This window comes from Rutidosis leptorrhynchoides, chromosome 7 (genome assembly GCF_046630445.1).
Source record: "Rutidosis leptorrhynchoides isolate AG116_Rl617_1_P2 chromosome 7, CSIRO_AGI_Rlap_v1, whole genome shotgun sequence".
NCBI lineage: Eukaryota > Viridiplantae > Streptophyta > Magnoliopsida > Asterales > Asteraceae > Rutidosis > Rutidosis leptorrhynchoides.
In genome coordinates, this window is record NC_092339.1 from 202,378,620 (window position 1) to 202,404,469 (window position 25,850).

The following is a 25,850-nucleotide window of genomic DNA, read 5'->3' on the forward strand; positions in this document are numbered from 1 at the left end:
AGTTACCCAAACTTGATGAAATTGGTATCAAAATGTAGAGGATGAAGAGAGGATCACGAAAATGTAATTTGTTTTGAAGTTTGCTTCCAATCCCGAATTTAGATGATGATTTTATGAAGTTGGGGTTTGTGTTCAAAAATGGGAAGTAGAGAGAAAGGGAAGGATGAAGGTGGGTGGTGATAATGAATGGATGAGATGGGGTTTGACTAGTTGACCTAGTCACTAGTTAGGCCCCTTTGCAACTTTGGTCCCTCGAGTTTCAAAGCGGGTGCGGGAATTAACCAAACGAATATTTTTAAAGACGTTCGAGTAAACGGGTGACGTTATAATTAAATAACGAGGATATTATGAACGTTAGTTAACGAAAGATACAAATTTAAATAACGAAGGATATTATTTAAAAAAAAAAAGACGGTGTTAAAATAAATTAAATGGAAAAACGCGGGATGTTATAGAATTAACTAAACTATGTTCTAGTGATTACAAGTTTAAATCTTCGAATAAGATAGCTTTATATGTATGAATTGAATGATGTTATGAACATCATTACTACCTCAAGTTCCTTGGATAAATCTACTGGAAATGAGAAAAATAGATCTAGCTTCAAAGGATCCTTGGATGGCTTGAAAGTTTTTGAAGCAGAATTATGACACGAAAACAATTTCAAGTAAGATTTCCACTCGAAATAAGATTGTTATAGCTATAGAAATTGAATTAAAGTTTGAATATGATTATTACCTTGTATTAGAAAGATAAACTACTGTAAGTAACAAAGGTTTCTTGATCTTGGATGATTACTTGGAATGGATTTAGAAAACTTGGAAGTAAACTTTCAATCTTGGAAGTATTCTTGATTTTATGAAACTAGAACTTTTGGAATTTATGAAGAACACTTAGAACTTGAAGATAGAACTTGAGAGAGATCAATTAGATGAAGAAAATTGAAGAATGAAAGTGTTTGTAGGTGTTTTTGGTCGTTGGTGTATGGATTAGATATAAAGGATATGTAATTTTGTTTTCATGTAAAATAAGTCATGAATGATTACTCATATTTTTGTAATTTTATGAGATATTTCATGCTAGTTGCCAAATGATGGTTCCCATATGTGTTAGGTGACTCATATGGGCTGCTAAGAGCTGATCATTGGAGTGTATATACCAATAGTACATACATCTAAAAGCTGTGTATTGTACGAGTACGAATACGGGTGCATACGAGTAGAATTGTTGATGAAACTGAACGAGGATGTAATTGTAAGAATTTTTGTTAAGTAGAAGTATTTTGATAAGTGTCTTGAAGTCTTTCAAAAGTGTATGAATACATATTAAAACACTACATGTATATACATTTTAACTGAGTCGTTAAGTCATCGTTAGTCGTTACATGTAAATGTTGTTTTGAAACCTTTAGGTTAACGATCTTGTTGAATGTTGTTAACCCAATGTTTATTATAACAAATGAGATGTTAAATTGTTATATTATCATGATATTATGATATATAATATATCTTAGTATGATATATATACAGTTAAATGTGGTTACAACAATAATCGTTACATATATGTCTCGTTTCGAAATCATTAAGTTAGTAGTCTTATTTTTACATATGTATTTCGTTGTTAATACACTTAATAATATATTTACTTATCATTTAACATAATTAACCAATTGTATCAATATCTTAATATGATTCATATGTACCTAGTAAGACGTTGTTATAACGATAATCGTTATATATATCGTTTTCGAGTTTCTTAAATTAATAGTCTCATTTTTTATGTATATAACTCATTGTTAAAATACCTAATGAGATACATACTTATAATAAAATCATGTTAACTATATATATAACCATATATATGTCATCGTATAGTTTTTACAAGTTTTAACGTTCGTGAATCACCGGTCAACTTTGGTGGTCAATTGTCTATATGAAACCTATTTCAATTAATAAAGTCTTAACAAGTTTGACTGCTTAACATGTTGGAAACACTTAATCATGTAAATAACAATTTCATTTAATATATATATAAATATAAACATGGAAAAGTTCGGGTCACTACAGTACCTACCCGTTAAATAAATTTCGTCCCGAAATTTTAAGCCGTTGGAGGTGTTGACGTATCTTCTGGAAATAAATGCGGGTATTTCTTCTTCATCTGATCTTCACGCTCCCAGGTGAACTCGAGTCCTCTACGAGCATTCCATCGAACCTTAACAATAGGTATCTTGTTTTGTTTAAGTCTCTTAACCTCACGATCCATTATTTCGACGGGTTCTTCAATGAATTGAAGTTTTTCATTGATTTGGATTTCGTCCAACGGAATAGTGAGATCTTCTTTAGCAAAACATTTCTTCAAATTTGAGACGTGAAAAGTGTTATGTACAGCCGTGAGTTGTTGAGGTAGCTCCAGTTGGTAAGCTACTGGTCCGACACGATCTATAATCTTGAATGGTCCAATGTACCTTGGATTTAGTTTCCCCTGTTTACCAAATCGAACAACGCCTTTCCAAGGTGAAACCTTAAGCATGACCATTTCTCCAATTTCAAACTCTATATCTTTTCTTTTACTGTCCGCGTAGCTCTTTTGTCGACTCTGGGCGGTTTTCAATCTTTGTTGAATTTGGATGATTTTCTCGGTAGTTTCTTGTATTATCTCCGGACCCGTAATCTGTCTATCCCCCACTTCACTCCAACAAATCGGAGACATGCACTTTTTACCATAAAATGCTTCAAACGGCGCCATCTCAATGCTTGAATGGTAGCTGTTGTTGTAGGAAAATTATGCTAACGGTAGATGTCGATCCCAACTGTTTCCGAAATCAATAACACAAGCTCGTAGCATGTCTTCAAGTGTTTGTATCGTCCTTTTGCTCTGCCCATCAATTTGTGGATGATAGGCAGTACTCATGTCTAGACGAGTTCCCAATGCTTGCTGTAATGTCTGCCAGAATCTTGAAATAAATCTGCCATCCCTATCAGAGATAATAGAGATTGGTATTCCATGTCTGGAGATGACTTCCTTCAAATACAGTCGTGCTAACTTCTCCATCTTGTCATATTCTCTTATTGGCAGGAAGTGTACTGACTTGGTGAGACGATCAACTATTACCCAAATAGTATCATAACCACTTGCAGTCCTTGGCAATTTAGTAATGAAATCCATGGTAATGTTTTCCCATTTCTATTCCGGGATTTCAGGTTGTTGTAGTAGACCTGATGGTTTCTGATGTTCAGTTTTGACCTTAGAACACGTCAAACATTCTCCTACATATTTAGCAATATCGGCTTTCATACCTGGCCACCAAAAATGTTTCTTAAGATCCTTGTACATCTTCCCCGTTCCAGGATGTATTGAGTATCTGGTTTTATGAGCTTCTCTAAGTACCATTTCTCTCATATCTCTAAATTTTGGTACCCAAATTCTTTCAGCCCTATACCGGGTTCCGTCTTCCCGAATATTAAGATGCTTCTTCGATCCTTTGGGTATTTCATCCTTTAAATTTCCCTCTTTTAAAACTCCTTGTTGCGCCTCCTTTATTTGAGTAGTAAGGTTAGGTTGAATCATTATATTCATAGATTTTACTCGAATGGGTTCTCTGTCCTTTCTGCTCAAGGAGTCGGCTACCACATTTGCCTTCCCCGGGTGGTAACGAATCTCAAAGTCGTAATCATTCAAAAATTCAATCCACTTACGCTGCCTCATATTCAGTTGTTTCTGATTAAATATGTGTTGAAGACTTTTGTGGTCGGTATATATAATACTTTTGACCCCATATAAGTAGTGCCTCCAAGTCTTTAATGCAAAAACAACCGCGCCTAATTCCAAATCATGCGTCGTATAATTTTGCTCGTGAATCTTCAATTGTCTAGACGCATAAGCAATCACCTTCGTCCGTTGCATTAATACATAACCGAGACCTTGCTTTGATGCGTCACAATAAATCACAAAATCATCATTCCCTTCAGGCAATGACAATATAGGTGCCGTAGTTAGCTTTTTCTTCAATAATTGAAACGCCTTCTCTTGTTCATCCTTCCATTCAAATTTCTTCCCTTTATGCATTAATGTAGTCAAGGGTTTTGCTATTTTGGAGAAATCTTGAATGAATCTTCTGTAGTAACCAGCCAATCCTAAAAATTGACGTATATGCTTCGGAGTTTTTGGGGTTTCCCACTTTTCAACGGTTTCGATCTTTGCGGGGTCTACCTGGATACCTTCTTTGTTCACTATGTGACTGAGGAATTGAACTTCTTCCAACCAAAATGCACACTTTGAAAACTTAGCGTACAGTTTTTCTTTCCTCAATACTTCTAGCACTTTTCTCAAATGTTCTCCATGCTCTTGATCATTCTTTGAGTAAATAAGTATTGCATCGATAAAAACAATGACAAACTTGTCAAGATATGACCACACACTCGGTTCATAAGGTCCATGAACACAGCTGGTGCGTTAGTCAATCCAAACGGCATAACCATAAACTCGTAATGACCATAACACGTCCTAAAAGCAGTTTTTGGAATATCATCCTCCTTTACTCGCATTTGATGATATCCAGAACGTAAATCGATCTTCGAATAAACCGATGAGCCTTGTAGTTGATCAAATAAGTCGTCAATTCTCGACAGTGGATAACGGTTTTTGATGGTAAGTTTGTTCAACTCTCTGTAGTCAATACACAACCTAAATGTACCATCCTTCTTCTTGACAAACAAAACAGGAGCTCCCCATGGTGATGTGCTTGGTCGAATGAAACCACGTTCTAATAGTTCTTGCAGTTGGCTTTGCAGTTCTTTCATCTCGCTGGGTGCGAGTCTATAAGGAGCACGAGCTATTGGTGTAGCTCCTGGTACAAGATCTACTTGAAATTCAATAGATCGATGTGGAGGTAGTCCCGGTAATTCTTTTGGAAATACATCGGGAAATTCTTTTGTGACGGGAACATCATTGATGCTCTTTTCTTCAGTTTGTACTTTCTTGACGTGTGCTAGAACAGCATAGCAACCTTTTCTTATTAGTTTTTGTGCCTTCAAATTACTAATAAGATGTAGCTTCATGTTGCCCTTTTCTCCGTACACCATTAAGGGGTCTCCTTCTTCTCGTACAATGCGAATTTCATTTTTATAACATACTATCTCTGCTTTCACCTTCTTCAGCCAGTCCATGCCAACTATTACATCAAAACTCCCTAACTCTACTGGTATCAAATCAATCTTAAATATTTCGCTACCCAGTTTAATTTCTCGATTCCGGCATATATTATCTGCTGAAATTAATTTACCGTTTGTTAATTCGAGTATAAGTTTACTATCCAACGGCGTCAATGGACAACTTAATTTAGCACAAAAATCTCTACTCATATAGCTTCTATCCGCACCCGAATCAAATAAAACGTAAGCAGATTTATTGTCAATAAGAAACGTACCCGTAACAAGCTCCGGGTCTTCCTGTGCCTCTGCCGCATTAATATTGAAAACTCTTCCGCGGCCTTGTCCATTCGTGTTCTCCTGGTTCGGGCAATTTCTAATAATGTGGCCCGGTTTTCCACATTTATAACAAACTACATTGGCATAACTTGCTCCGACACTACTTGCTCTGCCATTACTCGTTCCGACACCATTTGTTCCTTTCGTTCTGTTAACCCCTGGTCCGTAGACCTCACACTTCACCGCGCTATGACCATTTCTTTTACACTTGTTGCAAAATTTGGTGCAGAACCCCGAGTGATACTTTTCACACCTTTGGCATAGCTGCTTCTGATTGTTGTTGTTGTTGCGGTTGTTATTGTTGTTGGGATGATTGATGTAGTTCTTGTTGTTGTTGTTGTTGTTGTTGTTGTTGTTGTTGTTGGGCCGTTTGTTGTAGTTCCAATTGATGTTGCGATTGTCGGGATAATTGTTGCGATTATTATTGTAATTGCTGTTGTTGTTGTATTGGTGATTCTTATCACCGTTTTCCTCTCACTTTCTTTTGACTTGCTTCACATTGGCTTCTTCAGCCGTCTGTTCTTTAATTCTTTCCTCAATTTGGTTCACTAGTTTGTGAGCCATTCTACATGCCTGTTGTATGGAGGCGGGCTCGTGTGAACTTATATCTTCTTGGATTCTTTCTGGTAATCCTTTCACAAATGCGTCGATCTTCTCTTCCTCATCTTCGAACGCTCCCGGACACAATAGGCACAATTCTGTGAATCGTCTTTCGTATGTGGTAATATCAAATCCTTGGGTTCGTAACCCTCTAAGTTCTGTCTTGAGCTTATTGACCTCGGTTCTGGGACGGTACTTCTCGCATCAAGTGCTTGAATGCTGACCACTGTAGTGCGTACGCATCATCTTGTCCCACTTGCTCTAGATAAGTATTCCACCATGTTAACGCAGAACCTGTGAAGGTATGCGTAGCATACTTCACTTTGTCCTCTTCAGTACACTTACTTATGGCAAACACCGATTCGACCTTCTCGGTCCACCGTTTCAATTCGATCGGTCCTTCGGTTCCATCAAATTCCAAAGGTTTGCAGGCAGTGAATTCTTTGTAGGTGCATCCTACACGATTTCCTGTACTGCTAGATCCAAGGTTATTGTTGGTATGTAGTGCAGCCTGTACTGCGGCTATGTTTGAAGCTAGAAAAGTACGGAATTCCTCTTCATTCATATTCACGGTGTGTCGAGTAGTCGGTGCCATTTCCTTCAAAATAGTCAAATGGAACAAGTTAATCATACAGAATATTAAGAGTAGTTAATAGTATTTCGTTGCATAATATGAACTCATTTATAAAAGCTTTTTCTTCATATTAGCATTTTATAAGTTTAAATTCGGGTAGTACCTACCCGTTAAGTTCATACTTAGTAGCTAATATACAATTCAACTACTACAATTCTATATGAAAAACTGATTATAATAATATTTTGCGTTCAAACTTTTATACAATATTTTACAAACTTACAATACCTCTTATTTTACATAAAGCATGAAATATAGCACACAATAACTTTGATACAAGATAGTTGTGAAGATAATTCTAGCTAGTACACAAGTCTTTCAGCAAAGGCAATAAAGACACGTAATTCATACGTCCAGAAACAAGTCATGCATTCTGGTTTTACTAGGACTACTTCCCATCCTTGGTCTTGTGGAACATAACCGTTATGGCCGTTGATAAGACAGCGTGTTATAACTTCGTCAAAGGGACGAGGGTTACGTAATGACCAACAGTCTCGTAATAACCTAAAAACCTCATTTCTTACCCCAATTACCAACTCCGTCACTTGTGGGAACGTTTTGTTTAATAGTGGTAGCCCGATGTTTTTTTTCTCACTTTGGTGAGAAGCGAACATTACTAACCCGTAAGCATAGCATGCTTCTTTATGTTGCATGTTAACCGCTTTTTCTAAATCATGAAGTCCTATATTCGGATACATTGAGTCAAAATAATTTCTTAACCCGTTGCGTAAAATAGCAATTGGGTTCCCCGCATTATATGCGTCAAAGTAAACACATCGTAACTTATGGGTTTCCCAATGTGATATCCCCCATCTTTCAAACGAAAGTCTCTTATAAACCAAGACATTCTTGGAACGTTCTTCGAATGTCTTACAAACTGATTTCGCGGTAAATAGTTGTGCCGAAGAATTCTGACCGACTCTAGACAAGATTTCATCAATCATGTCTCCGGGTAGGTCTCTTAAAATATTGGGTTGTCTATCCATTTTGTGTTTTTATACTGTAAAATAGACAAGAGTTAGATTCATAAAAAAAAATACTTATTAATACAAGCGATTTTTACATATATCATAAAGCATAAGCACACTATATTACATATATTACACCACACGAATACAACTATCTTATTCCGACTCGCTCGTTTCTTCTTCTTCGGTTTTGGTTCGTTTTACCAAGTTTCTAGGGATATATGACGTTCTCCTAATACGAGCTATCATTTTCCACAACGGTTTAGAAAAACCTGGTGGTTTAGAGGTTCCCGGGTCATTGTTACAACTTAAGGGCTTCGGGGGTTGACGATACATATAAAGTTCATCGGGGTTGGAATTAGATTTCTCTATTTTTATGCCCTTTCCTTTATTATTTTCTTTTGCCTTTTTAAATTCAGTTGGGGTAATTTCTATAACATCATCGGAATTCTCGTCGGAATCCGATTCATCGGAGAATTGGTAATCCTCCCAATATTTTGCTTCCTTGGCAGAAACACCATTGACCATAATTAACCTTGGTCGGTTGGTTGAGGATTTTCTTTTACTTAACCGTTTTATTATTTCCCCCACCGATTCTATTTCCTCCTCCGGTTCCTCCTCTTCCGGTTCTGATTCTTCTTCCGGTTCTGATTCTTCTTCCGGTTCTTCTTCGAGAACTTGTGAATCAGTCCAATATATATTCGACTCTTCGTTATTATTAGGTGAGTCAATGGGATTTGTGCTAGAGGTAGACATCTATCACACAATATCATACATGTTAAGAGATTAATATATCACATAATATATACATGTTAATAATATATAGTTTCCAACAAAAATGTTAAGCAATCATTTTTAAAGAAAACACGGTCGAAGTCCAGACTCACTACTGCATCCTAACAAACTCGATAAGACACACTAATGCAAATTTTCTGGTTCTCTAAGACCAACGCTCGGATACCAACTGAAATGTCCCGTTCTTATTGATTAAAAACGTTCCATATTAATTCATTTCGTTGCGAGGTTTTGCCCTCTATATGAGACGTTTTTCAAAGACTGCATTCATTTTCAAAACAAACCATAACCTTTATTTCATAAATAACGGTTTAAAAAGCTTTACGTAGATTATCAAATAATGATAATCTAAAATATCCTGTTTACACACGACCATTACATAATGGTTTACAATACAAATATGTTACCTCGAAATCAGTTTCTTGAATGCAGTTTTTACACAATATCATACAAACATGGACTCCAAATCTTGTCCTTATTTTAGTATGCAACAGCGGAAGCTCTTAGTATTCACCTGAGAATAAACATGCTTTAAACGTCAACAAAAATGTTGGTGAGTTATAGGTTTAACCTATATATATCAAATCGTAACAATAGACCACAAGATTTCATATTTCAATACACATCCCATACATAGAGATAAAAATCATTCATATGGTGAACACCTGGTAACCGACATTAACAAGATGCATATATAAGAATATCCCCATCATTCCGGGACACCCTTCGGATATGATATAAATTTCGAAGTACTAAAGCATCCGGTACTTTGGATGGGGTTTGTTAGGCCCAATAGATCTATCTTTAGGATTCACGTCAATTAGGGTGTATGTTCCCTAATTCTTAGATTACCAGACTTAATAAAAAGGGGCATATTCGATTTCGATAATTCAACCATAGAATGTAGTTTCACGTACTTGTGTCTATTTTGTAAATCATTTATAAAACCTGCATGTATTCTCATCCCAAAAATATTAGATTTTAAAAGTGGGACTATAACTCACTTTCACAGATTTTTACTTCGTCGGGAAGTAAGAATTGGCCACTGGTTGATTCACGAACCTATAACAATATATACATATATATCAAAGTATGTTCAAAATAAATTTACAACACTTTTAATATATTTTGATGTTTTAAGTTTATTAAGTCAGCTGTCCTCGTTAGTAACCTACAACTAGTTGTCCACAGTTAGATGTACAGAAATAAATCATTAAATATTATCTTGAATCAATCCACCACCCAGTGTATACGTATCTCAGTATTGATCATAACTCAAACTATATATATTTTGGAATCAACCTCAACCCTGTATAGCTAACTCCAACATTCACATATAGAGTGTCTATGGTTGTTCCGAAATATATATAGATGTGTCGACATGATAGGTCGAAACATTGTATACGTGTCTATGGTATCTCAAGATTACATAATATACAACACAAGTTGATTAAGTTATTGTTGGAATAGATTTGTTACCAATTTTCACGTAGCTAAAATGAGAAAAATTATCCAATTTTGTTTTACCCATAACTTCTTCATTTTAAATCCGTTTTGAGTAAATCAAATTGCTATGGTTTCATATTGAACTATATTTTATGAATCTAAACAGAAAAAGTATAGGTTTATTGTCGGAAAAATAAGTTACAAGTTGTTTTTGTAAAGGTAGTCATTTCAGTCGAAAGAACGACGTCTAGATGACCATTTTAGAAAACATACTTCCACTTTGAGTTTAACCATAATTTTTGGATATAGTTTCATGTTCATAATAAAAATCATTTTCCCAGAATAACAAATTTTAAATCAAAGTTTATCACAGTTTTTAATTAACTAACCCAAAACAGCCCGCAGTGTTACTACGACGGCGTAACTCCAGTTTTACGGTGTTTTTCGTGTTTCCAGGTTTTAAATCATTAAGTTAGCATATCATATAGATATAGAACATATGTTTAGTTGATTTTAAAAGTCAAGTTAGAAGGATTAACTTTTATTTGCGAACAAGTTTAGAATTAACTAAACTATGTTCTAGTGATTACAAGTTTAAACATTCGAATAAGATAGCTTTATATGTATGAATTGAATGATGTTATGAACATCATTACTACCTCAAGTTCCTTGGATAAACCTACTGAAAATGAGAAAAATAGATCTAGCTTCAAAGGATCCTTGGATGGCTTGAAAGTTCTTGAAGCAGAATCATGACACGAAAACAATTTCAAGTAAGATTTCCACTCGAAATAAGATTGTTATAGTTATAGAAATCGAATTAAAGTTTGAATAGGATTATTACCTTGTATTAGAAAGATAACCTACTATAAGTAACAAAGGTTTCTTGATCTTGGATGATTACTTGGAATGGATTTAGAAAACTTGGAAGTAAACTTGCAATCTTGGAAGTATTCTTGATTTTATGAAACTAGAACTTTTGGAATTTATGAAGAACACTTAGAACTTGAAGATAGAACTTGAGAGAGATCAATTAGATGAAGAAAATTGAAGAATGAAAGTGTTTGTAGGTGTTTTTGGTCGTTGGTGTATGGATTAGATATAAAGGATATGTAATTTTGTTTTCATGTAAATAAGTCATGAATGATTACTCATATTTTTGTAATTTTATGAGATATTTCATGCTAGTTGCCAAATGATGGTTCCTACATGTGTTAGGTGACTCACATGGGCTGCTAAAAGCTGATCATTGGAGTGTATATACCAATAGTACATACATCTAAAAGCTGTGTATTGTACGAGTACGAATACGGGTGCATACGAGTAGAATTGTTGATGAAACTGAACGAGGATGTAATTGTAAGCATTTTTGTTAAGTAAAAGTATTTTGATAAGTGTCTTGAAGTCTTTCAAAAGTGTATGAATACATATTAAAACACTACATGTATATACATTTTAACTGAGTCGTTAAGTCATCATTAGTCGTTACATGTAAATGTTGTTTTGAAACCTTTAGGTTAACGATCTTGTTGAATGTTGTTAACCCATTGTTTATTATAACAAATGAGATGTTAAATTGGTATATTATCATGATATTATGATATATAATATATCTTAGTATGATATATATACAGTTAAATGTCGTTACAACGATAATCGTTACTTATATGTCTCGTTTCGAAATCATTAAGTTAGTAGTCTTATTTTTACATATGTATTTCATTGTTAATACACTTAATAATATATTTACTTATCATTTAACATAATTAACCAAGTGTATCAATATCTTAATATGATTCATATGTACCTAGTAAGACGTTGTTATAACGATAATCGTTATATATATCGTTTTCGAGTTTCTTAAATTAATAGTCTCATTTTTTATGTATATAACTCATTGTTAAAATACCTAATGAGATACATACTTATAATAAAATCATTTTAACTATATATATAACCATATATATGTCATCGTATAGTTTTTACAAGTTTTAACGTTCGTGAATCACCGGTCAACTTGAGTGGTCAATTGTCTGTATGAAACCTATTTCAATTAATCAAGTCTTAACAAGTTTGATTGCTTAACATGTTGGAAACACTTAATCATGTAAATAACAATTTCATTTAATATATATATAAACATGGAAAAGTTCGGGTCACTACATATGTATGCTCTTCCCCTTCTGGATTGGTAAGCACTAATCATGCACCAACTCCTTTCTCACTTGATGCACCATCAGTGTGCAATTCTCACACACAATTACTGTTTTTAACATCTTGCAAATAATCTATTTTTCTGTTGTTTCTAATAGAAAATCTGCTAAAATTTGACCTTTAACTGCATGTCATGGTGAGAAATTTATTTCATAATCTCCCAATTCAATTGCCCATTTTGCCAGACATCCTGATGATTCCGGATTCCTAGAAATCTATTTTATTGGCTGATCTGTCAAGACGAGAATTGAATGTGCTTGAAAATAATGCCTGAGTCGTCTAGCTGTATGTGTTAAAGCATACACCAATTTTTCAATTGGCGGATAGTTAACCTCACTCTGTTGTAATATCTTACTGACAAAGTATATTGGCATTTGTATGCCTTTCCGTTCTGCGATTAAAACTGAACTAATGTCTTCTATGGATGCTGCCAAATACAAAATTAGTGTTTCTCCTGCTATTGGTGCAGTTAAAGTAGGCAATTCCTTTAAATGTCGCTTAATATCCTGAAAAGCTGCCTCAGCCTCTTCTGTCCATATAAAATCCTTTTTGTTCAAACAACTTTTTAAGACATTCATAAATGGTAACGATCGATCTGCTGCTCTAGATAAAAACCTCGTTAAAGCTGCCAATCTTCCATTCAAACTCTGCACGTCTTTCTTTATTTTTGGAGACACCATATTTTCAATTACTTGAATCTTTTTTGGATTAGCCTTTATTCCTCTCTATGTAACAATATGACCTAAGAATTTGCCTTCTTCCACACCAAAAGTGCACTCCTTGGGATTCAACTTCATATTGACCTTCCGTAATGATTCAAATGTTTCAAGAGTATCTATGAGCATACTGTCTTCTGTATGACTCTTAATAACAATATCATCAACATAGGCTTCTACATTCTTGCCTATTTTATCTTTAAATGCTTTCTCAATTACACGCTGATAAGTTGCTCCTGCATTCTTCAATTTGAAAGGCATCATGATGTAGCAAAAAATTTCATCTGGTGTGTGGAATGCTATTTTATCTTGATCTTGTATTGCCACTGAGATTTGATGATATTCTTTGAATGCATCCAAAAAAGATTTAAATTGATATCCACTGACAGACTCTACTTTCCAATCGATTTCTGGTAAAGGGTAATTGTCTTTTGGACATGCCTTATTTATATCTGTGAAATCTACACACATCCTCCATGATTTATCGGGTTTTCTAACCATCACTGGATTTGCTACCCTTGTCTGGTATTTTACTTCCCTTAATATTCCAGCCTCCACTAGCTTTTTAACTTCATCTCTGAGAAACTTTGTTCGATCGGGAGCCATACCTCTTTTCTTTTGATAAACTGGTGGGATATTTGGATTCACACCAAGCCTATGTTCAGCTATATGACGTGGTACACCAGTCATAGCAGAATCTTGCCACGCGAAAACGTCTAAATTGGTTGCTAAAATTTTATAAAGCTTTTCTCTTGTTGCCTTTGCTATTGTGTTTCCAATTATGATTTTCTGATCTGGAAACTTTGGATTTAGTGATACTGACCCATCTTCATGAATGATTGGATTGACAGCTGTTCTATTTATTTGCACACATTCTATTGGTCTTCTTCGTTCAGCGTATAGCGTGGCGATGCCAGTCGATGTGGGAAATTTCATCATTCCGTGTATCATTGACATCACAGCTCCAAATGTCATCATAGCTGATCGTCCTAAAATGACATTATATTGTGAATTTGCTTTCACAACTAAAAACTCGATATGAGCAGTTCTTTTAAATGGTGTTTTTCCCAATACTACTTCTAAAACCATGCTTCCCTCTGACCATGACGGATCGTTAGCAAAACTTGCTAAGGGAATAAATGTGTCATTTAACTTTTCCTTAAGTCTTTCTGGTAGTTGTATAAAACAATGCTCATACATGATATCTGCTCATGCTCCAGTATCAGTGTATATTCCTCTAACAATACAATTTTCGATTCGAGCTTCAATCACTACAGGAGCATCACATGGATTACTGTTAAACATGGAAGGAAAAGCTATCATTTCCTGTTTCCAGTCTTCTAATGTTTCTGCTTTTCTCCGTTATCCGGATTGCCATGAGTGTATCATGTTTGCTTCAATAGGGATCATCTTTCTATTATGCCTTTTGTTGCTCTTGAGAGTTAAGTGATCCTTTAAAATGGATGGCGCCATTTGTTGGTATGATTTTCCGTATAGCGGCTGTAAGGTACCAGTACAAGAAAATAGCTGCTCAACATGTGGCGTATAATGTTGATTGATGTTTGCCCTCGAGAAATTATCTCTGCAGACCTGAAACACGGATGGGTGATCCGTGGGGTTGCCTCAATCAATCTGAGTATCAATCTGAAATTGATCCCTATAGCATATTGCTGCTAAGCGGCTAATGTATGTTTAGAGTGAGAAAGAAGTGTGAGAGAGAAAGTGTATTTCTCTCTGACTGAAGTTCAGATCAGAATGATGTGAAATGTGGTGACCCAGGGGTCTATTTATAGGCGCAGAATGTCCGAAATTCACGGGATACACGTGTCAATCATTGAATGGTTCTGTTACGTGAAGTATCCAGAATGTCGGTGGCGTGTGCTGACGTGGCTGCGTGCCGTTAACGTGCTGAGTTAAAGGGCTTATGCATAGAAGCTTCCTTTAGGGCTTACACTTGACGCTTGGCGGCCTGCTGTACGCTGGGCGGTGAATGCTGAAGAATGCCAAATATTGTTATGTTTTATGTTGCTTGATCCGTTTTTTCTATAAAAAATGGTGTTTTTATGCGTGTATCACCTAGGATACACCATTACCTTGAACTTAACAGATTTTCTAAAACGAATAATCGCAGTTATCTTCAAAGGAGATGATCGATTTTCGGAAGAGGAAACAGAGAAGGGGAATGACTTATTTATAATTAAACTGACGAATGATGATAAAGGGATGAGATTGAGACACGTGTATGGATCAGATCAATTGAACAGCAATTTAAATTTTGAAAATAAATCAAAGAGATTTTAGGGGCAAATTCATAATTGGAAATGTGACGTCATAGCAGAAGATCAGACGGCTACAGCAGTTTTGTGTCTTCGAGGAAAAAGGCATCATTTATTTTTAATTTAATGACTTTATTTTTTGCAAAAATAAAGACATTAAACTGGGGGGACTTAATGGTGTATCCTAGGGGATACACACATAAAAACACCATTCTTATACATAAAAATGGATCAAACAATACAAAAGATAATTAAATTTAGCGGTTTTCAGTATTCGCCGCCCAGCGTATAACAGGCAGCACAGCGTCAAGCGTAAGCCCTGCAGGAAGCTTCTAGGCATAAGCCCTTTAACTCAGCGCGTGAACGGCACGCAGCCACGTCAGCACACGCCACCGACCTTCCGGATATTTCGTGCAACAGAACCACTCAGTAATTGACACGTGTACCCCAAGAATTTCGGACATTCTGCACCTATAAATAGACCCCCTGGGTCACCACATTTCATATCTGAACTTCATTCAGAGAGAAGTACACTTTCTCTCTCACACATTTCTTTCTCACTCTAAACATACATTAGCCGCTTAGCAGCAATACGCTACACGGATCAATTTTAGTTTGATCCTCATATTGATTGAGGCCGCCCCATGGATTACTCATCTGTGTTCCGGGTCTGCAGAGATTATTTCTCGAGGGCAAACATCAATCAACATTATACGCCACACGCTGAGCAGCTATTGTTTTGTACTGGTACCTTACGGCCGCTATACGAAAAAACGTACCAACATGCTTCCATTTCCATTTCGGGATTTCTAATGGTTGTAACATACCATACGGCTTTTAGTGTTCAGCCATAACTTGCAAACACGTGACGCATTATTCAACATACTTAACAACATCACGTTTCATGCCGGGCCACCAATACTCTTTCTTCAAATCAAGATACATTTTTGTTGCACCCGGATGAATGGAATATTTTGACTGATGTTGTGACGACCCGGGAATTTCCGACCAAATTTAAACTTAATCTTCATATTATTTCGATACGATAAGTAAAAGTCTATAATGTTGAGTCACAAAAATTTTGAAACTGTTTCGTGTATTCAATTACCCTTGACTGTGCTTGACGATTCACGAACCATTGTTTGTAAATAAATATGTATATATATATATATATATATATATATATATATATATATATATATATATATATAAAGTGTTATAATTACTAATATTATTATTATCATTAAAAATATTAGTATTCCTTTTATAATCATAATTATTATAAATTTACAGCTATTATTATCAATATCATTAATAATAATATTATTATTATTAATATTATATTATTATAAATTTTTGTTAATATTAATATTAGAAAGTATTATAGTTATAATTATTTATTAATTGGTTGTTATATATAAATACAATACATATATACAATATATATAAATACTGATAAATATAAATATATACAGTTATATATATATATATATATATATATATATATATATATATATATATATATATATATATATATATATATATATATATATATATATATATATATATATATGCAGTTATATACAAATATATATATATATTAGGAAATCAGTATTATTTTATTTGGATTATTATTAATTATATAATTATTAATTATTAATAAAATTCATAAAGCTAGAATCATATAACTTGACTCAGGATCAACAATTTGTTTCCTATCGTTTTCCATACTGTAACTAATTGATTCCATTCATACTAATTAGGAGTTCAAACATGAGAAAGAATCCAATTCTGTAATCATCCCTTGCAGCTTTTATATTTTTTTATATATTCTTTTCTTGTACGATTGATTCCTCTGTCGATTAGATTGGCTATGAAATAAGCAAATTGTTCAACAAAATGGGGTAACACATTCAACTCTTCTTCTCTTCCTTTCTCATCCTTTCTTCGATGGAATCACCATTCACTATCACACCCGTAATCACTATAGCACCACCTCACTTATATCACTGTATCGCTGCTGCATAATATATTCATCTTTGAATTACGCTTAAGATCAACAACCACGATTTTCATCTTGAAACTAATCACCCATATTGAACGATCAACCCCACACTACAAACCCATCAAGAAATCTTACGGATACTCATATATTTATATATTTTTTTTCTTTTTCTTCGAGCAAAGCAAACTGGACACAATCATATTTGTTGTTCTCTTCATTTCGTTGCTCGTTTACTGATTACAGTATTGTTACTACAGCAGTACAACGAAGAACCAATAATGATGATGTTGAGGAAAGGAAGATTGATATTAAATAAAAAGTGATTACATGTTCCCTTTCCTTGTTCCTTGTGGTCGACTTTCTTAAAGTAAATAACCCAGTTGTGCTATTTTTATTCGCATGCCTTACTTTTTGTACAATGGCCAGCTACACAACAACCCTACCACCACCTGTACATTATTAAACATTTATAAAATGGGTTATGTAATTTGGCCAAATTCCTTCCTTATGTTGGGCCAAGCTTTATTCTGTTTTGGGGTCATGATTCTCCTATTGGACTTCGTACTTGGGCCGTAAACTTTGTGGTATTATTAGGCAACTCCTTGCAAGTCATCATCTTTTGTTTCGGTCACGAGCAACAGACCGTTGCTACTACCTTCGATCTGTCTCTGCTTCTATTACAATATGTAATGAGTTGATAAAGGTGATCGATTATTAATTTGAATAATAATGATGTTATATCTTGATGAAAATAATTAAGATTATAATCATGATTACGTTATGATTAGGGTTAGATAATAAGTATAAATGAGGATGATGATGATGATAGATGAATTATGATGATCGTGATTTTTTTTATAGAATGACGATACCCGTATGTATGGTTATGTATCATGATGAACCGTATAGCGATGGTGAAGATAAGGATTTATGATGATGAAAAATGATGAAAAAGATAATGAAGATTAGGTTTAGAAAACGATTAGTATATTAGTGACGGCATGGTGAGGGGAAGAAAAATATTATCGTTTCCTGTTTCAATCTGATTTTCAGAAAGAGAAACCCATTTAATAGTTGGGCCTTGGCATTATATTTTTTAGGAAGAAGGAAGAATACAGATAGTTAAGCTAAGAGAATTAATTTTAGCACTAGAACAGAAAAGGAAGAGCAGCAGAATGGTTGGGATGTTGTGCCTATAAACAATAGGTCCTGAGTTCGAGCCTAGTCTCATGCAGTCCTATATATATTTATTTTTTTCTCGTAACCTGTTATTAGACATGCTATTCTGATTTAGGCCGTAGTTAATTTGGGCCGAGAACTAGACACTTTGTTGGGCCGGTGTTCATGCAAATCAGTTGGGCTTAAACTTAGAAACGGATTAATTATATTGGGTTCCATATAATAACAGAAGAATGGGTTTAGAAGAATGGTTTGGTGTATTAACGGGTTAGCGGGAGGTTGCGGGTTCGAGCCCGGGCTCAGACATTATCTTAAACTATTTTCTTTTTGAGGTAGTAATTTCATTATTATTATTATTATTATTATTATTATTATTATTATTATTATTATTATTATTATTATTATTATTATTATTATTATTATTATTATTATTATTATTATTATTATTATTATCATTATTATTATTATTATTATTATTATTATTATTGTTATTATTACTATTAGTATTGATATTATTATTGTTGTTGTTATACTTATGATATAAAAGATATACAAATGATGAAATATTAAGATAAAAGTAATTATTGCTATATTTAATGATTATGAATAATATAAGTATGAATACGATTAGGGTAAGTTTATAAATACATATAATATTGTAATTAGTAGTAAGATCATTATTATTATTATTATTAAGTATTATGTATTAATATCAAAACTATTATTTTCATCATCATTATTATTAAACCTAGCGTTTTTACTAAAAACTACTATTATTATTAAAATTATCATTTTTATTAAAATTATCATTTTATTAGTATTATCATTACAAACATTATTATTATTAGCACTATCTTTATCATTAATATTAAAATTTTTATTATTACTATTATTAGAATTACCATAATTTTTATCATAATTAGTATTATTTTTATCATTATTATTATTAGTACTATTAATATATCAAATGAAGATTTTATATATAAAAATATATTTATGACATAAAATCTTAACCATATTTAGAACAGATAACCTAACCCTATTATTATATTTTTAATATGTATAAATTAATTATTCAAGATATATATAAAATAAATATATCTAAGATATTTATTAAACATGACATATGAAACATTAAGTATAACAAGTATATTAATATTATTAATATATGAACTTGTTATATGTTTTAATACATATATGAATGATATAGGTTCGTGAATCCGAGGCCAACCCTGCATTGTTCATTATAGTCATATGTATTTTTACTACAAAATACATTAGGTGAGTTTCATATGATCCCTTTTACTCTTTACATTTTAGGCTGAGAATACATGCAAATGTTTTAATAACTGTTTTACAATATTTATATGTGTGAGTTTCATTTGCCCTTTTTACTCTTTACATTTTTAGGCTGAGAATACATGAAAATGCTTTATTAACTGTTTTAAAATATTTATATGCGTGAGTTTCATTATTCCCTTTTTATATACATTTTTGGGCTGAGAATACATGCAAATGCTTTATTAACTGTTTTACAATATTTATATGCGTGAGTTTCATTTGCCCTTTTTACTCATTACATTTTTGGGCTGAGAATACATGCAAATGCTTTATTAACTGTTTTACAATATTTATATGCGTGAGTTTCATTTGATCCCTTTTACTCTTTACATTTTTGGGACTGAGAATACATGTGTTGTTTTTACAACTGCTTTATTAAATGCTTTTGAAATATATTTTGGACTGCGAATATATGAAATGCTTTTATAAATGTTTCACGAGATAGACACAAGTAAAACATTCCTCGAATGAATTATTGATTTATGTGGACATGATAATTGCCACCATTGAATTATGTGGACATGATAATTGCCACCATTGAATTATGTGGACATGATAATTGCCACTAGTTGATGTGAATGTTATATATCGAGAGAATGATTTTATACACAGGTTATGTGTATGTTATTTTTGTACACAAGATATGTGTACGGTTACTATGACATATGAAAATGGTTTCGTTCACGAGAAAGATATACTGTATTTAAAAGATATAGCATGTACATTAAAGGTGGGTATAGGATTCGGGCCCATTTGTATCATGCAGGATTTAAATTTTGTGGTCTATCAAAATGATGAATTTTATTGTTTTATGATAAACTTATGAACTCACCAACCTTTTGGTTGACACTTGAAAGCATGTTTATTCTCAGGTATGAAAGAAATTTTCCGCTGTGCATTTGCTCATTTTAAGGACATTACTTGGAGTCGATCATCGCTATGGGATCAAATGTTGACGACTTCGTCCAGATGGATTAGGACGGGTTATTATAGTTGGTATCAGAGCGGTGGTCTTAGTGAACCATGTCTGCATTAGTGTGTCTAACTGATAAGTCATTAGGATGCATTAGTTAGTCTGGACTCCGACCGTGTCTACATGTCAAAAGTTTTGCTTATCATTTCGTGTCAAAAATTACCTGCTTATCATTCTTAGGAAATCACTTGCTTATCATTCTTAATCTAGACATATCTTACTGCCTAGATTGCATGAACAGTGTATGGATAAATTCATATTTTAGCGTATCTGTTATTGTTATCTTTGCCTGACAGCTTCCGTAGATTCCTCCGTAACTTATGAGATTTTAGTATTATATATGCATATGTAAATTATGTATTGCAGGATACTAATCTACATCCTATAATCTATTTCTTATCGAAAATCCTTCATCTGGTCGTACGAAATGAATCCTTCAACTAGTTCGAGTCCCTCGGATTCCGACAGCTATTCTGATAGTTACCCCGACAGTTATTCCGAATGGATAGTCATCTAAGCTCCGGAAGCAACGTCACCAGAATGAATCAACCAATCATCCATCCTCAATTCATCTGATGGATTCGTAGTCGACTTAATCAATGGAGAAGCGCAGAAGGCGATCCCTTCCACTAACCGAATTCACCTTTTGGCGAAGAACCTGAAGCACTTACCAGCGAACCTGTTCGTAACACCATTTTCATCCTCATTTCCCGAATATCTCACCACGACTATATCATAACTCAGATTCTAAACCTTATTCACTCGCTCGTTCATACCGACAATCATCCCGGAGTAATAAGTCAACGTGCTTCGCACCCGAATTGTAGCCTTGAAAAGTATGGTGTAAAACGTACCAGCTTCAGCAACATTACCGACACCAATAGTACCATCAGTAACAACACCTGTATCATCAACAATCCTTGCCTCAATATCACCTTCTGTACCACGAGCATAATCATCGTTCTATGTATCGTTCTATCTATTTTATCTTCGTTCGACATGGCGATCATGTAATCTCTAATGTTTTATAAATTATGTATTTTAGTTCTGACGGTAAACCAAATGAGTTTAATATCATATTAACTCATTAAATCCATGATTGCATCTGAAGAAAATATATATACAAATATATTTTCATAAAGATTGTAATTAAAAATTCTTTCGTACAAACTGTTAATGGTGAAAATATTTTAACGGGTAGGTAATACCCGAGGAATATTTAGATTTCACTTTAATAAGTTACACTGTACATTCGACGAAGCTGATTCAACGGTCATTTACTATCCTACTTACATCCACAGATATACGTATCCGTTCACCGCAGAATAACTATTTTCATTCAATTTCATATTTGGATTTTGACCTATCAGAATCCGACAAGTGGCATAATGAAGAAAACATTGGACAAAATAAAATTTTTAGAAACAAACAAATTAACTATGAGAAATTTTGTTAAGAATCCACGCTAACAAAATCCTAGCTAACTGATTACATGTTATTTATCACAATTTATTTTATCGCAATTTACATTCTCGCAATTTTATTTATCGTCATTAAATTTCTGTTATTTACTTTACGCATTTTATTTATCGTTATTTAATTTTCTGTTATTTATTTTACGCACTTTAAATATCGGGACACGTATACAAGGTTTTGACATATCATATCGACGCATCTATATATATTATTTGGAATCACCATAGACACTCTATATGCAGTAATGATCGAGTTCTCTATACAGGGTTGAGGTTGATTCTACAATAATATATATAGTTTGAGTTGTGATCGAGGCTGAGACGTATACGTGTCACGACACGTATTAATTAATTCGAATATTATATATTAAACTATATATGAATTATTGGACTGTCAACTGTGGACTATCGACTGTGGACTAATAAGATTGGACAATTAAAAAATGAATTAAAATATTGATTATAACATATGAAACTAAACATCTCTTCAAGTTTGCCACTTGATTTTCATCTTAAACCTCATTTGTATCTTGACGATTACAATCTGCGTTCAAACCTTTTGTGATAATTGAACACACCTCAATCGGGAGGATGAATCAACCGCACTTCATCTACGGAAGAAAAGATTTACGCATATAGTTTTGCATCTGAAAAACTCTCGGAACCTGAGAAAACGTTTAACACATATCTGTGCTAGCTCCTTTGACGTTATTATTACTGAAAATAACTTTGCAACTCCTGTTCGATTAGCCAATTTTGTCACAGCTTCAGCAAGTCAACTTCGACATTCATTTGGATTAGTCTTATTATAACTTTGATATATAAGTTTGCTTTTTGTCATCATTACCAGGGAATCGTATATATCACACCACATTAGCAGCAAACTTACCAGCAACTTCACTACGCATTGACTTAAGTTGAAATGTCCCGTTCTTATTGATTAAAAACGTTCCATATTAATTGATTTCGTTGCGAGGTTTTGACCTCTATATGAGACGTTTTTCAAAGACTGCATTCATTTTTAAAACCAACCATAACCTTTATTTCATAAATAAAGGTTTAAAAAGCTTTACGTAGATTATCAAATAATGATAATCTAAAATATCCTGTTTACACACGACCATTACATAATGGTTTACAATACAAATATGTTACATCGAAATCAGTTTCTTGAATGCAGTTTTTATACAATATCATACAAACATGGACTCCAAATCTTGTCCTTATTTTAGTATGCAACAGCGGAAGCTCTTAATATTCACCTGAGAATAAACATGCTTAAAACGTCAACAAAAATGTTGGTGAGTTATAGGTTTAACCTATATATATCAAATCATAATAATAGACCACAAGATTTCATATTTCAATACACATCCCATACATAGAGATAAAAATCATTCATATGGTGAACACCTGGTAACCGACATTAACAAGATGCATATATAAGAATATCCCCATCATTCCGGGACACCCTTCGGATATGATATAAATTTCTAAGTACTAAAGCATCCGGTACTTTGGATGGGGCTTGTTGGGCCCAATAGATCTATCTTTAGGATTCGCGTCAATTAGGGTGTCTGTTCCCTAATTCTTAGATTACCAGACTTAATAAAAAGGGGCATATTCGATTTCGATAATTCAACCATAGAATGTAGTTTCACGAACTTGTGTCTATTTTGTAAATCATTTATAAAACCTGCATGTATTCTCATCCCAAAAATATTAGATTTTAAAAGTGGGACTATAACTCACTTTCACAGATTTTTACTTCGTCGGGAAGTAAGACTTGGCCACTGGTTGATTCACGAACCTATAACAATATATACATATATATCAAAGTATGTTCAAAATATATTTACAACACTTTTAATATATTTTGATGTTTTAAGTTTATTAAGTCAGCTGTCCTCGTTAGTAACCTACAACTAGTTGTCCACAGTTAGATGTACAGAAATAAATCGATAAATATTATCTTGAATCAATCCACGACCCAGTGTATACGTATCTCAGTATTGATCACAACTCAAACTATATATATTTTGGAATCAACCTCAACCCTGTATAGCTAACTCCAACATTCACATATAGAGTGTCTATGGTTGTTCCGAAATATATATAGATGTGTCGACATGATAGGTCGAAACATTGTATACGTGTCTATGGTATCTCAAGATTACATAATATATAATACAAGTTGATTAAGTTATGGTTGGAATAGATTTGTTACCAATTTTCACGTAGCTAAAATGAGAAAAATTATCCAATCTTGTTTTACCCATAACTTCTTCATTTTAAATCCGTTTTGAGTGAATCAAATTGCTATGGTTTCATATTGAACTCTATTTTATGAATCTAAACAAAAAAAGTATAGGTTTCTAGTCGGAAAAATAAGTTACAAGTCGTTTTTGTAAAGGTAGTCATTTCAGTCGAAAGAACGACGTCTAGATGACCATTTTAGAAAACATACTTCCACTTTGAGTTTAACCATAATTTTTGGATATAGTTTCATGTTCATAATAAAAATCATTTTCTCAGAATAACAACTTTTAAATCAAAGTTTATCATAGTTTTTAATTAACTAACCCAAAACAGCCCGCGGTGTTACTACGACGGCGTAAATCCGGTTTTACGGTGTTTTTCGTGTTTCCAGGTTTTAAATCATTAAGTTAGCATATCATATAGATATAGAACATGTGTTTAGTTGATTTTAAAAGTCAAGTTAGAAGGATTAACTTTTGTTTGCGAACAAGTTTAGAATTAACTAAACTATGTTCTAGTGATTACAAGTTTAAACCTTCGAATAAGATAGCTTTATATGTATGAATCGAATGATGTTATGAACATCATTACTACCTTAAGTTCCTTGGATGAACCTACTGGAAAAGAGAAAAATGGATCTAGCTTCAATGGATCCTTGGATGGCTCAAAGTTCTTGAAGCAAAATCATGACACGAAAACAAGTTCAAGTAAGATCATCACTTGAAATAAGATTGTTATAGTTATAGAAATTGAACCAAAGTTTGAATATGATTATTACCTTGTATTAGAATGATAAACTACTGTAAGAAACAAAGATTTCTTGAGGTTGGATGATCACCTTACAAGATTGGAAGTGAGCTAGCAAACTTGAAAGTATTCTTGATTTTATGAAACTAGAACTTTTGGAATTTATGAAGAACACTTAGAACTTGAAGATAGAACTTGAGAGAGTTCAATTAGATGAAGAAAATTGAAGAATGAAAGTGTTTGTAGGTGTTTTTGGTCGTTGGTGTATGGATTAGATATAAAGGATATGTAATTTTGTTTTCATGTAAATAAGTCATGAATGATTACTCATATTTTTGTAATCTTATGAGATATTTCATGCTAGTTGCCAAATGATGGTTCCCACATGTGTTAGGTGACTCACATGGGCTGCTAAGAGCTGATCATTGGAGTGTATATACCAATAGTACATACATCTAAAAGCTGTGTATTGTACGAGTACGAATACGGGTGCATACGAGTAGAATTGTTGATGAAACTGAACGAGAATGTAATTGTAAGCATTTTTGTTAAGTAGAAGTATTTTGATAAGTGTATTGAAGTCTTTCAAAAGTGTATAAATACATATTAAAACACTACATGTATATACATTTTAACTGAGTCGTTAAGTCATCGTTAGTCGTTACATGTAAGTGTTGTTTTGAAACCTTTAGGTTAACGATCTTGTTAAATGTTGTTAACCCAATGTTTATAA